Source organism: Polistes fuscatus, unplaced genomic scaffold (genome assembly GCF_010416935.1).
Source record: "Polistes fuscatus isolate 324 unplaced genomic scaffold, CU_Pfus_HIC Scaffold92, whole genome shotgun sequence".
NCBI lineage: Eukaryota > Metazoa > Arthropoda > Insecta > Hymenoptera > Vespidae > Polistes > Polistes fuscatus.
Window position 1 is genome coordinate 17760 of NW_025113176.1, and position 16792 is coordinate 34551.

General features: G+C 35.1%; 1 pseudogene; it reads left to right on the forward strand.

Moving 5' to 3' along the window:
* Positions 1-3813: 3813 nt before the first annotated feature.
* Positions 3814-16547, forward strand: LOC122525845 (annotated as a pseudogene).
* The last annotated feature ends 245 nt before the right edge of the window (positions 16548-16792 follow it).

A 16792-nucleotide genomic window follows, 5' to 3' on the forward strand; every position in this document is an offset into this window, starting at 1 on the left:
TGTATTGTTCGAAGTTGCACGCCGATTTAGGAATTATTGTCCAAAATGCACTCCCGTTTTCGTCCGTGAGGCATGTTCCTTCCGAAAAGGTGCACCGCACATTTCCCCGTAGTGAGATCACATTATCCTTCACTTCACTGTTCCCGTATATGTTCTTATATTTGTTCGTACTACACTTTGCACTACTACACCGTCCCATGTTCCGTCGGTATCTGCGTATTGTGTGCCGAGGCACTTACCGTCGGTGGCTATGGAGCCTGCTAATGTAACACTCCGAAAATCGGTCGTATTTACTCGAAGTCCAGTCAATTGAGTGAACGAATTTAAAGAAAGTGTACCGGTATTAACAATCGATTTGCAAACGTCGGCAGACACGTCCATCAGATATACGCGGCGCCCGTTATGAACAGCTGATATATGCGAGCTCATGCCGCAGTAATAAATGACACGGTCAACTTCAATCCGACACTGGTATACCGGTGTTGTATCGTAGTCAGTCAGCTGCAACAGCTGTATGTACGTCTTCGTCTTGTTGGGTGTTGTGGTGGGGAGATTGCAGTCCCCCGTCTCCAGCAGTGACACAGATGTTATATTCGCAGCTGTCCCGCCGCAATCGTAACCCAACAATGCGGAAGCTATGGTGACGTAACCGATGATGATGCAGCAAAGTTCGGAATGCATCCTTTCTGTTGCAGATGTACAGGTCTTTACAAAAATTTCTTATAATAGATTCATACAAAGGTTATATATGTGATAATTATGCAAGAATTGTCCTAATTTTTATTTCTAGTTAATTTAACTTTGTCTCGATGGACAATCCTACTTCCATTTTTATAACTAATTTTTATGTTATTATTACGTAGAATCTCTAGAATCTGGTGGGGGCCAGTGTACTGGTCTCCAAACTTAGAAGTTGGTTGTTTCAACAAATAGACGTTATTTCCGACCTCAAGTTTTTGGCCGCGAGAATTTTGATCATAATAAAATTTGGATTTTATTTTTGCGCCCACCAGGTTCCTTCTTGCTATTTTCTGAGCTGACCTAATTTTATGAACTAAATCTAAATAGTATTCTAAATAGGTATTCTCTAGGGCAACGTTCGTAAGCACCTCTCCCGAGGGAGCATTCGCTTGTCTTCCGAAACCAATTCATGAGGTGTGAACCTAGTTCCCTCATGTGTGCTAGTATTGTATGCGAACATAGCATGAGTGAGCCAATTATCCCACTCGCTCTTCTTACTATAAATTGTTTTAAGTATTCTATTAACAATGTGCGAACGCTCAAGTGACCCATTTGACTGTGGGTGAAATGCTGTGGTTTTTATTTGCTTACAACGGTACTGTTTAGCAATTGCCCTTAGTAAGGAGCCTGTGAAATTTTTCCCTTGATCAGTCAGAATTGAGCGTGGCGCTCCGAATATATTACAAAAATTATGGACCATGCCTTCCGCAATATCAACTGATGTAGCTGTCTTCAGAGCTACTGCAACGAAAAATTTTGTTAGTGAATCCTGTATAGTAAGAATATATTTATTGCCCTTTTTTGTTTCCGGAAGTGGTCCAACAATGTCCATGGCAATTTTGTCGAATGCCGCTCCTGGCGTATCGGTTAGTATCATTGGCTCCTTAGACTTTATTCTAACTAATTTCTTTAATTGACATCCTTCGCAATTTCTAATGTATTCTTGTATGTCTTTTTTCATATTGGGCCAATGATACTTCTGCCTAATTCTGTTATAAGTTTTTGTTACACCCTTATGTCCACCGATAGCCGAAGAGTGGCATTCTGCAAGAATGTCATTACGCTTTTCCTGTTCTGGGATTAGAATTTCATTAAGACAAATTACTATTTTGCAAATTTCAGATTCAAAAGTATTTTGAAGTTTCCTTTGGACGTGCGACCATGGGATGCCATCGATATTATTTGTCTTAGAAATACTTACAGATTTAAGTCCCAATTCGCGGGTAACAGAAAGTAAAGCGCCAATTGCTTCTACCAGAGTTTCGAATTTTGTAGAGTTCTCAGCTTGTTCCTTTATAGGTATTATTACTAGTTTATATTTTCCGATGTTAGTTACCCTAGCTCGAGCTAACACTAAATGTTCTGATTTCGGGAGCCGTTTGGCTTTATCCAAAAGTTTGGCGCCATCGTCACAAGGTGTACCGCTAAGATCCGTAAATACTATCAAGTTATCTCGCCTTAAATGCAGAGAGTCCCTTGTCTCGAATATATTTTCCGTTATCATTCTTGAACGCATATCTACTCTCGTCGGTGTGTACGGAGAAAACAATTTATCGTAGTCAGCTGAGTCACTGGCACTCTCGACGTCAGAGTATTCATTGTCTGTTTCTGTTATCTTAGCGTCAGCTGTCGAGGGTAACGTCACGTCGAGATCGTCGTCCCGTCAGCTGTTTCGTCGAGGTCATAGTCTTCGTTTTCTGTTAATGCGCGTCTGACATTGAACCTAATAGGGCTGTCGTCCGAATCGTCCGCATATACAGGGAGTACGCTCCTCGTCTCCACTGGATTTCGGGATAAGGCATCTGCGTTAGCATTAGCAATTCCGGGCTTATACACAATTTTGAACGAATAGTCAGCTAACTTCAAACTCCATTTTACGAGTCTCGAAGTCGGATCTTTAATTGACTTGAGCCAAACTAGCGGTTTGTGATCAGTTATCAGAGTAAACTCTCGCCCGTATAAATAAGGCCTAAAATAATTTGTCGCATATACTACTGCCAGAAGTTCTCTTTCAATTGTAGAGTAGTTTATTTCTGCTTTATTCAAAATTCGCGAGCAGTATGAGACAGGCAGATCCTTCCCGACAGGACCTTGACTCAAGACGGCACCAATTGCATAGCCGGATGCATCTGTTGTTACGTTAAAGGGCAAGTTAAAATTTGGAAATTGTAGTATCGGTTCCTTGCACAATGAGTCCCTTAACGAGCAAAATGCATTTTCTTGGGTACTTTCCCAGCGAAATAAAACATCCTTTTTTAATAAATCTGTCAATGGTTTAGCAACCTTAGAAAAGGCAGGAATAAACCTTCTATAATATCCGGCAAGTCCCAAAAATTGTCGAACAGATTTAGCATTTTTCGGTCGCGGAAATTCTCTGACAGCGTCTAATTTTTTTGGATCAGGTTTAACACCGTTCTCCCCGATGATGTGTCCCAAATAGATTACCTCCCGCCTTAAAAATTCACATTTATCGGGTTGTAACCTCAAATTGGCCTTACGGAGTCTTTGCGCGAGCTTATCAAATTTTGCTTCATGCTCGCTAAGTGACCTTGCGTAAAGAACGACATCATCCAAGTAAACAAACATTTCCTCGCCCTGTAAACCGGTCAAGACATGATCCATCAACCGTTGAAAAGTTGCTGGAGCGTTTTTTAAGCCGAATGGCATTCTACTAAATTCAAAATGACCGTACGGGGTCGAGAACGCTGTCTTTTCTCGGTCATCCGGATGCATTTTAATTTGGTGAAATCCGGATTTCAAATCAAATGTCGAAAAATATCTTGCCGCGCCGAGTTGGTCTAATATTTCGGTTATGTTAGGTATAGGATAAGCGTCTCCTACTGTTTTTTCATTTAAATTCCGATAATCGATCACCATCCGCCATTTGGGATTTCCTTTGGAATCCGCCTTTTTAGGTACAATCCATATTGGAGAATTGTACGGTGAGAGAGATGGCCTAATTATTCCGTCTTTCAGCAATTCTGATGTCTGTTTCCTAACTTCTTCCTTGTGAACCGGAGGGAATCTATATTGTTTTGTGTACACCGGAACATTGTCACTAGTAATGATCTTATGTTGCAAAATATCGGTGCATCCAAGCGGTTCGCCTGGCATGGAAGATATCAGCGTTTGCTGCAATTAATTTTGAAACAGATTCAGCCTCTTCCGTATTCAAATGTTCGAGACGGAGGAGGGATTTTACGGATTCTACTCGAGAGGGTGGTAAGGTTGATTCAGATTTCGGATCACCCCTCTTCGGAGTTTCATTAGCGGAGGTGGATGCAAAAATGGTATGTACATAATGCAAATATTCGGATTGATCGGGATCGCAGATTTCGGACAAAGGATCGGAGTTATTTGGTGCAGAATTCGGAAGAGTACCTAGACTATAATCAAATAATTCCAATCTCTGAATTGCTAAAGAGACAGGTTTCGAAGTCGTGTTTATTACCTTAAAATATGCTTTCCCGTTTTCGTTTTTAACTAAAGCTTCACCTGCATAGACTCCAGGTGGGAGCTGTAACTGAGGGATATATCCCTCTTTTACTTCAGTATTCGCGACGTAGCAGTAGCAAATTTGAGACATTCTTGAAGGAATGCAAACACTCTCGTCTGTGACAAACGGAATTACCTTTTCGCGAAATTTAAGACATCCACTAGTATAATCAATGGTAGCAGATTTTGATTGTAGGAACTCGGTTCCCAAAATACCATCCGATTGAATAGGGAAATTTCCTTCTACTAAGTGGAATTTAACGTTCTCCCCAAATATGCGAACCTTGGCAGTGCCAAGCGTGTTATGTCTGTCCTGGGAGATACCCGTTAACTGTACTGTCTCCGTAGCGTCTGTTTCTGTCGATTTACGTAGTACGTTAGATTTTATCAAATTGATTTCCGCGCCAGTGTCGATCATCAATGTCACGGTGCCAGTCAGTTCTTGAGAGGTACCAGTGACACATGGAGCCCTAATAACCGGTTCGTACATTATTTGCCTGATTGCGACTGTTCCGGTTTCGGTTGCGGAGATCTTGGACGCGGTTTGGGAGAGGGGGAACGGCGTGCGTCCGCCGCCGGACCCTTCCCGTCGTTTCCCTGGTTCTGATTATTTCGTTTATCATTATTATATTTTAGTGATCGACACTCGTATTTCCAATGGCCTAATTTCTTGCAATAATTACAATGACCTTCTCTTCGTTTAACCGATTTATTAGATGAATTTGATGGACTTGGTGAATTTTTCCCTGACTTTCTTTTTAGCCAGCAATTGTTTTCCTTATGACCCTGTTTTTTGCAGTGATTACAGACTATTATTTCCTTAATTTGTCTGATATTCGCGACACGGCTCCTATAAGTAGGAGAAGCAGTTCTTTTTGCGTCGTCTTGAATTTGTTTGTCAATTCGCAGCAAACAAATTAAGGCTGAACTAAAATCGGTATACCGTTCGAATCGCAATGCAGTTCGGTAATCTGACGGAAGACCGCGAATGAAGGCGTCAAGGCCTTCCTCTTCTATTTTGCGCTCAACAGATCGTTCTAAACGCCCAACCTGCTTCGATTCCTCATCAATTATTGACTGAGTTAGACCACGGACGCGACTAAAGTAATCAAGAACGTGCTCCTTTGGCTTTTTAAACTCGGTTGCTAGTTGTCCGCGATAGTAATTCGTCCCGTGTGCTGGCAAGAAAGCATCCTTCAGCCGATCTATTAATTGCTCTACTTTAGTTATTTTCAGATCCTCTACAACAACGTATGCGTGTCCGTTTAATTTCGAGATAAGCAGCTTGGTTAGTGAAGTTTCTGTTTCGGCAGAATAACAAGCGGGCAAAGAATCAAGAGCTCTTTTACAAGCTCTCGCAAACTGAATAACCGAGATGTTGTGACCATCGAACCTCGGTACCGCTTCCACAATTTCACGCAATTTGACCGAAGCATTCGTTGTACGCGGAGGAGGAGAGGGCGGACGAGATGCAGCAACTACTCCCCTCAATAAATCTAATTCACGCTTTAGTCGCTCATTTTCTGTTTTCAAATCGTTACTATTTGGCAAAGGAGTAACGATAGTTTGACGCGGTGGAACAGGCCGTGGAGAACTGGATGGCGACAAATTTGGTGTTCTTGATATGGATAAATGAGTCTACCGGAGTTCGCGATCGTTCAAATCCTCGAAAGCCGCCAAAATCTTCGCCCATAGACCTACGAATTTCTTCTTCCCTTAATTCTAGTTTACGTTCTATGTGCTAACTCTTTTCTTTTATTTTCAATCTCGCTCTCTCTCCTGTCTAGTTCCTCCTGTCTTTTATAACTTTCCAACTGCAAATTATTTAACTGTTCTTGGAACAAAATGATTTCTTCCATTCTTTTCTTATTAATAATTCTTTTTCCGCTAATTCGTCATTGAATCCACCCATCGCCCCGTCAGAGATGGGAGAATCTGTTCTAACGCGTGTACGGTCTGTTGCCATTTTAACTACTATGAAATATTTTCTTTTATATGTGAATTATAGCAATGATCCCACACTGAGGATTCGAGCTAAATTAGGTTAAGACTCTCACTTCCCTTTTATCCCACCGCTGCCACCAGTTTTTGCTTCCTGTGACGTCCTAGAAGAGGACTGCCAAGGAGCAAGAACAATTTTAGATAATTCTCCGATCCGATACCGACTTTCTTGCTGTCTTCTCGGCAAAGAGAATAAATGCCCTATTTTGGGTCAGCCTGTAGAGCCAGTACTTTACCCGGGATCTGGGCTAGAAGCGGAACTTAACTCCTTTAATGAGTAAGAGATGACAACTTACCTTGATGTTAATATGCTCTATGATTTTACGGAATCCTCGGAGTGTGGTCCCCTGTGTTGATTCCGGAGCTCCTTAATTCCAATTGTGCTAGTGTTGAATTTTGAAGATAGGTACAAGGAATCAGGTGCAAAAGGAGCTTAGTTGTTGGTTCGAAACAATTCCAAAAATTTTAGGTAAAATAACAGTATATTCTTAAGTAAACTTTAACAATAAACAACACAAGGTTATGCACAGTATAACTCACAATACGAACACAGACAATAGCAAATGTAAACTTTTATAAATGTAAAGATTAAGAAACAATTATCGAAAAACTCGTTTACAAACGTAGCAAACTTAGTAATAGATGTCGAATTCAATAACAGATGTCGAACCTAATAGCAATTGTCATACTACGAAACAAATATCGAACTTAGTCGACGCAGAAATAGTAGACAAAGGTTCGACGCGAAACACTCGACTTACGGTGTTAGGTCTTACTGATCGACTCACGGTAACAGATATTAAATTGTAAAAACCGTCAAAATTACTAAGGTTCACGCAATAGACTAATTTATGAAGCGAACTAATCAAGTATTGTAGTAGACTTTTTATGTGTTTTAAGTATAATGGTTGCCGGTAGACTGCCGGCGAGGAGTCTCTAAGCTCCCCACGTCGAGTCCCGTACGGCCGAGTGGGAGGTACCCCCACTCGCGCTAGGTGCTTCCTCCACTACCGACTTTTACCAACCCGTGGGAAAGGAATCTGCTGATCTTTTAAGTTTGCACGTGTGAATAAATATTAGTTACAATCAAGCTCTAAACTGCTGTCGTCAGCTGGGAATGGAATTTGCCTCGAAAAAATATCATTTACTATCAAGCGCTAATTCCCGGTAGCGACTAAAGTATCAGGTTACTATCAGGCAGAAATTCCCAGAACTGCACGTGCGCCTCATACTTGAGCCAAGAGATTTCCTTTCATTGCACGTTTGCTTTATTACGACTGTGGGAATTTTATGTTCCAGCTAACATTATTACTTTATATAAATGTTATTAACTATTTGTTCTATTAATTAATAAAACTGTTAAAATTTACTCCCAATTAAAAGAACAACAAAATATAACAATGTTATCTGCAGCAACCATTTAATTAAAGATGAATGCAAACAGCAATTGTTATACCAACCAAATGTTAATAACAAGTGTCGGTAATGTAGGAGCACGAAGTCGGTATTACAGACTTCCACTTATCGACAGACCTGCTTACCGACCCTATTGGTAGGTAAGGTAGGTTTTCACATGAACGACAATTGATCTGTACATTCTAATTTCCATATGCTAACAAAAATGCAAATATCGATGGTCGTTCATGAGAGTACTTATTAGATAAAAGTGCAAATTATACAATATGTAGAGAAAAACATCGCGTACTAAAATATTAGAATACAAAACAATATAGATACAAATTCGTTAATGAAGAAAAAGCAAATATTAACGCTAAATATATAGAATTATGACAAAATTCGGATTTACTATAAATACTTGAATTTTCGAAATTAGTTGTCACTATGACGTGACATCAGCATTGGATCTGTCCATATAAATTTCTTTTTCCAATTATTAACAATATAAAAATTTCTTTTTGCTAATGTCTCCTTCGTAGAGATTTCATTTAAGTTATTAGGCAAAGAGAATGCAGTAACAGTTACAAGGAATAAGCAAAACATGAATCTGTTAAAAGGTAAAATTATTGTCTTGCTTCTGAAAGAAATAAATATTATAATATTATTAAATAATGTTTATTCTATGCATTAGAAAACTTATTACTCCGCATAGATGATCATTCATGTTACTGGAAGAGAGGCGCATTATTTTCAAACAACGATAGAAAGATGCTGACGATACTGAAATCATGAAAGATTTTGGAATATACAGTCTTCTTTTTATTCACACTGGGAAGAAACTATGTTTAATAATATTCTATTAAAAGAATTGGAAAATGCATACATTTTAATTATTATAAATTATTTTCTACAGTAATTTTAATGAAACTACAAATTCTTGCAGCTTTTTGGCTAGTATCAGTATACATTTAAATTGTTTTTTTAGTTTTTGAGATTTCAAAATTTAATGCAGAGATGTGTAATGCCTATTACTATCGTTATAAAAATTGATCCAAAAGAAAGTATTCATCATAACATACATGGAACGTTGTAAGACATAGAGGCTGCGAAAAAAAGTGTTTTGTTACGCTAAAGAAGTAAACTTCTTACGTGCGTACGTAAGTACACACATAGTTCCTTTTTTCTACTATTTAGAACAGCTTGACTTTTTAATTTTATTTTTTGCAAAATAGTGCTAAGATATGACAGGATTTTTTTGGGTAAATCCTTTGAGATGTAGACGCTAACGCTGCTTCTTGTACTGCATGTGTTAAATTGTTAACTGCTTTTTCTATTTGAACAGTGGTCTTGAGCTTAATATTACAGTTCAATTTGAATTCTAAGATTTCTTTAAAGATCTTCCATTTGTATTTCTATCTCACAGATTTTTTAATTTTTATATCTGACACGTTTGTTCTGGTATTTTATTATTATGGTTGAATTGTCAAATTGAATTAAATGATTCAGATTTAAAATTAAAGATTTAAACCTTTTAGGACGCCGAAGTCTTATAAGTGGGAAGTTTTGTAATTAAAAGAGAGACAGTAAGTTGATTCGCCTGCGAAGAAGATTTTTAGTTATGATATAGTTATTTATGAATATAATTTTTTATCTCGTGGTAATGTTACTTTTCATTCCCAATTAGGATGCTTAGCGTAGAAGTCTAAGGTTGCTAGTAATTTAATACCATTTACTAGAAAATATTTTTCAATTGATCAGTTTAAATTTCTAATTTCTGTTTTTTGTAAATAGCTGAGAGTTTAGGTGAATTGCCCTGAGTTCTTAAGGTAATTGTTGTGACTTGAAATTTATCGTTAGCTGTTTTACTCTGTAGATAATGTTTGATCTCATTCCTAATAATTATGGCAGTTCCACCATGCGCTTCACCTGAAGGATGATTTGTGTCATGCATGGTATAGAATGAAATATTTATACAGTTCCCATCCCGGAGATGAGTTTCGAATACGAGTAGAATATCTATGTCGTTCGAATATAAAATCACTTTGGTTTCTTGAGTTCGTTGCTCTAATCCATTGCTATTCCAAACCGCTATTTTATGTGCTTATCAATTATTTGTTGTTAAGTAGCGTATTTGTTAATAATTGTAGCATCGTGATAATTTGTGGCGTTTGTTATTTGAAAAGAGAATTTTGTATCTTCAGCGTAGCTTCTTCGTGATGCAGTGTGATTTAATATTTGTATATCTCTGTTGGCATTTTCGTGTGGTTTATTGTTTTGGCTTACCGTCGAAGCATTGTCTAAAGTAAGTTTATTCAGTACCTTTTTCCTTAGCGTTGGAAACAATTTTTGTTGTAGTAGTTTTCTCGTCTGACATCCTTTATAATTTGTTAGGTGATTACCGTTTCAGTTTACAAATATGACGTTTTCGATTTTTCCCTCTTGAGGACAGAGTGTTGCTAAATGTTTTTGTGCACATCATCTATTAGGTGTATTGTTAAACGATATTTCCTTCGCAGTGCAAAATAATTATAAACACACAAACAAGCAATCTCCGTTTCTTGCTAGTCTGAGTAGAACGATGGGTGGATCTGGCTTGATTGGCTTTGATGGCGAGATAAGATATTATTCTTCTTCTTCTTCTTCTTCATTCTTTAGTTTAGGCAAATTGCCTGTTTCGTAACGACGTTTTTCTGCCTATTGCACTGTTAAATTGTCGCACCACCGTTTTCATGGGCGCCCCGTGCTTCTGCGGCCAACCGGTGACTTATCCCGTGCAATTCTGACAATTCTTCCGTTGTCCATTCTGTTGATATGTTCGTTCCATTCTTTTTTCCTTTTTAGTATCCATTCGTTAATGTTTTCCACTTTGCATGCTCTTCTTATATCTTCACTTCTCTCTCGATCCAGTAGTGTTTTTCCAGCTATTCTGCGAAGAACTCTCATTTCGGTTGTCTCTAGTAACTGTTTCGTTTTCGCCGTGTCTGGTCGAGTTTCTGCGGTATGTGACATAATAGGTCTTACCATTGCCTTGTAGATTCTGCTTGGGTCTCTATGTCCATGTTTTTGTTTCGCCATATTGTGTCATTCAAACAACCCGCTATTCTGGATGCCTTCATTGTCTGTTCTCTTACCTCTGCTTCAACATCACCATATCCTGAGATTTCTATTCCTAGGTACTTAAATCTCATTTCCTGCTGAATAACCTTCCCTTCAATTTCCAGTTTGCATCTTAACGGTGTCTTTGATGTTGTCATGCATTTAGTTTTCTGGGCCGATATTTTCATATTGAATGATTTGGCTATGCAGTTAAATCGGTGTAGTAGACGTTGTAGATCATCCTCATTTTCGGCCACTAATACAGCGTCATCAGCATAGCATAGGATGGTTATTTCTTCGTTGCCCATTTTATATCCTTTTAGCAGTCTTACGTTTCTTATTATTTCGTCCATAATGATGTTAAAAAGCAGGGGACTTAAGGAATCCCCTTGTCGGATACCACGACCTGCATCAATCGGTTCAGTCAAGGCACCATTTATCTTTGCTTGGATCTTATTGTTTCTATAGATATCCTCTATGGTCTTGATAAGATTATTCGGAATTTGTCGGTTATAGAGGAGGTGTATAACATCCTTTAACTGCACACGGTCGAATGCCTTTTCGAATCAAATGCATATATTTCGATAAATTATAAACTCCTACTTATCTTTAAAATTTGCTTGGCATTGATTATTTTATTAATAGAAATTTTCTATTAATATTCTATGTAATACTTTTTTTTTTAATTAAAACAGAATTCAAATATTATAAAAAAAATTCAAAGTCATAAAAAAAATTCAATATTATAAAAAATAATTTTAAGTTAAGCAAATTCGACACGTAATTCAATTCAGGGGTCTGCGTGGGTCAGTGCACGATCCGCGGGTCATAAGTTTTCGATCCTGGTCAAAAGTCAATTACATGTATATATACGTGTAATGAGTTACGATAATAAATCAATCATAAATATCGATAATAAATCGATACGATTGTAAATATACAGTAACGAATATATATTCCTTTATTGTTTATCATCAATCGCTTATTGTCATTTTTTTTCTAATCTTTCTCCTTAACCATCATTTCTTTAGAATTTCAATTTTACACCATCGTTGATAACAATTGATAGTATAATAGCTCTGTTTTCAGTCACGTACCCATAAGCACGCACTCACGCACGCACATATACAATCACACTCTTATACACTAATGCTCATACTATCGCAAAACAATAAAATATAAGAAACATTTTGCTTAGCTTTACTTGTAAGGACATCGTCTTTAGCTATTCTAGAAATATCTATATGTGCCATTCCAACAGTAAAATTCTATGTTATCTTAATCTTAATTAATCTGTATTTACATATACATTCACATGAGACTGAAAAACCTTCTTCCTGTTTACTCTTAAATTTTTTCTATTACAATGTTAGAGTTACAGCTAGTTAAAATAAATCCCAATAAACTAATGTTTAGATGACACAATATACGCACATCTTTTATTTGTATACGTTTTTGAAAATAATCTTCATCCTCTTTAGCTAATTTATTCAAACGTTTAATAAAAATCCTTTTGCATTCTACTACTTATTTATTTTGGTTCACGATAATTATTCTTTCTTTTCTCTTTGCTCTATTTTCTCTTTCCTTCTATATGTAAACTTATAAAATGATATTCTGTTTAAATAATAATCTATTTTTCGCCAAAAATTAAATTACAAATGCATTGATATTAGTAGATGTTGTCCAGAAATAACAACGATTTATTTGCTGATAAGAGCGAAAAAACAGAAGGATTCGCAGACTCGATTCAAAGAGTATTTTAATGATGTTGTAAGTAAAGTTACGTAATTTGTATTAATTATTATGTCAATAAAAAATATCACTAATATTATCGTATATTAAACTAAGTTTAGAAGAAAAGTGGATGGGTTAAAAAAGAAAGAAATCCGAATAATAATAAAAAAATCATTAGGTTCCCTTTTAGTAAATAACTGTCAAATAAAATAAATAAATGTGTTAAAAACACTAATATCAAACTAGCTTTTTATAACATAGTTAAAGAAAATTCTATTTACACAAAATTAAAAAACAAGGTTGATAAACTAGATCAATTGAACTTATTGTACAAAATACCATGTAAATATGATAGGTGTTATATAAGACAAACAAAACAGAAACTCAAAAAAAGATTAGACCAGCATAGGAATGACTGTGAACCTACTAATGCACAAAAAAATAATACCAACTCGTTAGCTGAACATCATTTTAAAACAGGATACAAATTTAAGTTTGACAAAGCAACTATTCTAGATATATAAGACAATTGGTACAAAAGAAATATAAGTGAAATGTATAACATAAAAATAATACAATAAATTACAGAACTGACACAATAATTTAAACAGCATTTACAATGAGATTTTAAAATTAATTATATAAGACATAGCAATGGAAGGCACCATAATATTCAGGATGCCTAGAAATAACACAAAAATCTAGATTGAATCAGTATTGTTGGATTATGTGTTTAAACGTAACTGTTTTAGGATAACAATTTGTAAATGTTAAGTATTGTTAGTTTATGAGAATGTATGTCTTAGAAATATATAAAGACTCGTGAACAAAAACGATGGAAATAATATTAAATACCTTTCTTTTTAATTTTTAATTTTATATAATATGTATATTTCAAGATAAGTCATAATAAAATTTCAGTTGCTAATGAAGTTCCAATAAAAAGGACGAAACGTTCAACAATATCGAATTAAACGTTCAAAAAGATTTTTTTATCCGTCCAACTTTCCTACGACACTTAGTTACATAATTTTATTTTCTGGACATAATAAAAACTAATTACCGTATATATTTAAATTTTCAGATTTTTGATAGATTGAAGAGAGAACAAAAAGATGTCGAAAAAAAAATTATTCTGATAGAAGGTGACATGAGTCAATTGAATTTAGGATTGTCAGAGAAAGACCGCGAACGCATTAAAAATACCGATTTTATTTTCCATAGTGCAGCATCCGTGCGTTTTAATGATAATATTCGTTTATAGTTAATACGAATATTAGAGGAACAAGGGATCTTCTCTTGCTTGCACAGGAGATGACAAGTTTGAAGGTACTGTTTTAATCAAACCATCTATATAAAATCACGTTCGTTTAAGCGTTATTCCCTAAGTGATCCTTTTACTTAGACATTGAAATTACTTAAATGATAAATTGGTCTAATATATCAATAAATTTTTTCTTTAGGCCTTTGTTTATATATCAACGGCATATTCGCAGTGTGTATATAGTAAAATCGAAGAAAAATTCTATATGCCACCTATAAAGACAGAAGACATAATTAAATTGACAGAGATTTTGAGCGAAGATCAATTAGATTTAATTACCCCAAAGTAATAAAACAAGAAGACTATTGCTTTTTTTTAGAACTTAGTCGATTAGCAAATTCGTTAATTTTACAGGTTGCTTGGTAATTGGCCAAACACCTACGCATATTCAAAGGCAATCTGTGAAGATACTATACGGCAATATTCTAATGGAATTCCTACTTGCATCGTTCGGCCATCCATTGTTATCTCAACGGAAAAGGAACCAATCGCCGGTTGGATAAACAATATGAATGGACTAACAGGTGTTGTTTTTGGTGGTTTTACTGGTGTTCTTCACACGTTATATTGTAATGAAAACTTTATTTGCGATATAGTCCTGCCGACTATGTTGTCAACAACATTATTGCTGCCGCATGGGACGTTGCACAAGAAGAACGGTCATTTTTTACTTCTTTTTTGAATAATCTCTAAAATGAATTTTAAGTTCAACTTTTGAAATAACGTTTACAATAATAAGAAAAAGCTTTTGTAGGTCCATACCACAGATTATTAATCTCTCCAACAGTAACAATAAATATTTGCCCGTTAACGAAGAGATTCCAATTTATATTGTTTCTTCAGTTCAAAAACCAATTACTTGGGGTATTATAGAAAATTATTTGCAAGATCATGGGCTTAATTATCCATCGAAAAAAGTGTTATGGTATTACACCCTATGGTTTAACCATAACTATTCTTTCCATATTTTTTGACAATTTTTTTGCACTGGATACCAGCAATTATAATGGACTCGTTAGCTTATCTTAGTGGAAGAAAGCCAAGGTAATATCTGATATATTTAAGATTAACAAGAAACTTATTATTCATCGAAAAAAAAGAGCATTAATAAATTTATTGTACATTTGTTCAGATTGCTTAAATCTACAGGAATATAGAAAAGTTTAAATATGTAATCAATTTCTTTACATTTAACGAATGGGAATTTACGAACGATAAAGTTTTGAAATTATGGGACAAGTTATCTGTAGTCGATAAACATAACTTCTTTTTAATGTGTTCTGATATTGATTGGGATTGTTTTTCTGATACTTACATAAAGGGATTCGAGTATTTTTACTTAATGACCCAATGGAGACGGTTGAAGAATCAAAACCATTTTATAGAAGGTAACTTTTTGAAAATCTATTGTTTATAACAAATATTATTTATCCCTATTTAATATTTAATCATTTTTCTTATTATTTACAGACTAAAAATAGCTCATAATACGATGAAATGGTTGCTTTGTGCCTTGATTCTTTGGATCTTTTATTCGTTATTAAATTCACTTTTTTCTTCAGTATTTTCTTTCTAACAATCTGTGAAAAACAAAAATAAAGAGATCCTTTCATTTTCATTCTTTTAGATAGAATAAGGTAATTTTTGCTCATAGCATTAGTAGTTTTCCCTATACCTTAAACATTTTTTTGCAATCAGACGTGTTAACTCTTATACGTACGAAAAGATATCTCCAATTTAAATATTATAGCAAGTATCTAAACATTTTAATTACAGTTAAATATTATAATGGCTGATTTATTAAATTAAACTAAAAATATTGATAGTGAATTAGCAATCAAATATGACAAATAAATGATGTTAGACAAATCAAAATATTTTAATCAACTTTGTATATAAATTTGTGTACTAATAGTACTAAATATTTAGGTTTAATATACTATATAATAGAAATTTACAATGCCTATTACGTAGAAGAGGGTAAAAATTATCGAAATCTAGCTAAAAAAACTAAAAGATTCAGAGCCTATAGTGCAAAGGAGACAAAGTTTTGACATGTTTTCGAAAGGTTAAAATATGTTCATACTTACAAGGAATAAAGGAAGTAATACTTATATATAATTAAAATGTACTTTGTCTACTACGAATAGACGACTGAAAACTCTTGCATATTTTTCCTAGTAAATAGCGCAACATGTTTCCGGTTAATAATATTTAAATTAGTAATAAACGTCAGTAAGAAGTGATGAAAGATTTTATAAACTTATTTTTTATTTATTCAATGTGAAAAAAACGATCTTAACCATCGACATATTTAGACTTCTATTAAAAATTGAAAAAAAACGATAAAACTTTGTTTCGAGCGTTTGATTAAATTCCTTTTTATAGTATATAGTTATAGGTAATCTATTGATACATTATGTATTTATTATTTTATCGTCTTTTATATATGTCTAGATGTATATTAACATGCGGGATAATTGGAGTAATTTGGATGTTATCTCGGAGGTTATTGAAGTTATATTTTGTTTTGTTACGTTAAAGAAGTATAACTTCTGACGTGCGTACATAAGACACACATGTGCTTTTTGATGTTACAACAGAAATAAAAACTTTCATAAATATGCCATTTCTATTACCAGAGATAGTGTCGGATTCAGACGTCCGAGATTCTGTCCCATGTCAGGAGAAGCCTAATGAAACCGGTCCAAGTACGGGCAACCTGTCGACTAATAAGCCTCCTATTTATCATTAAACATACTACAGGCGAGAGTAGTAATATACTTCTGCACTTACTTGAAATCTACATCGCAGTGCTTTATTTGAAAGTAGGATGAGGATGAAGATGCGAGAAAACCCCGCTTCGTTGTCCAGCGTGTGCAATAGATAAGAAAAACTAATAATTTAGAAAACAATAATAAAAACCAATTAGGACCTATACAATACCGCTATAGGGTATAGCAGCGAAAAGTCACATTGCCAAGCTCGAGGCTAATCAAT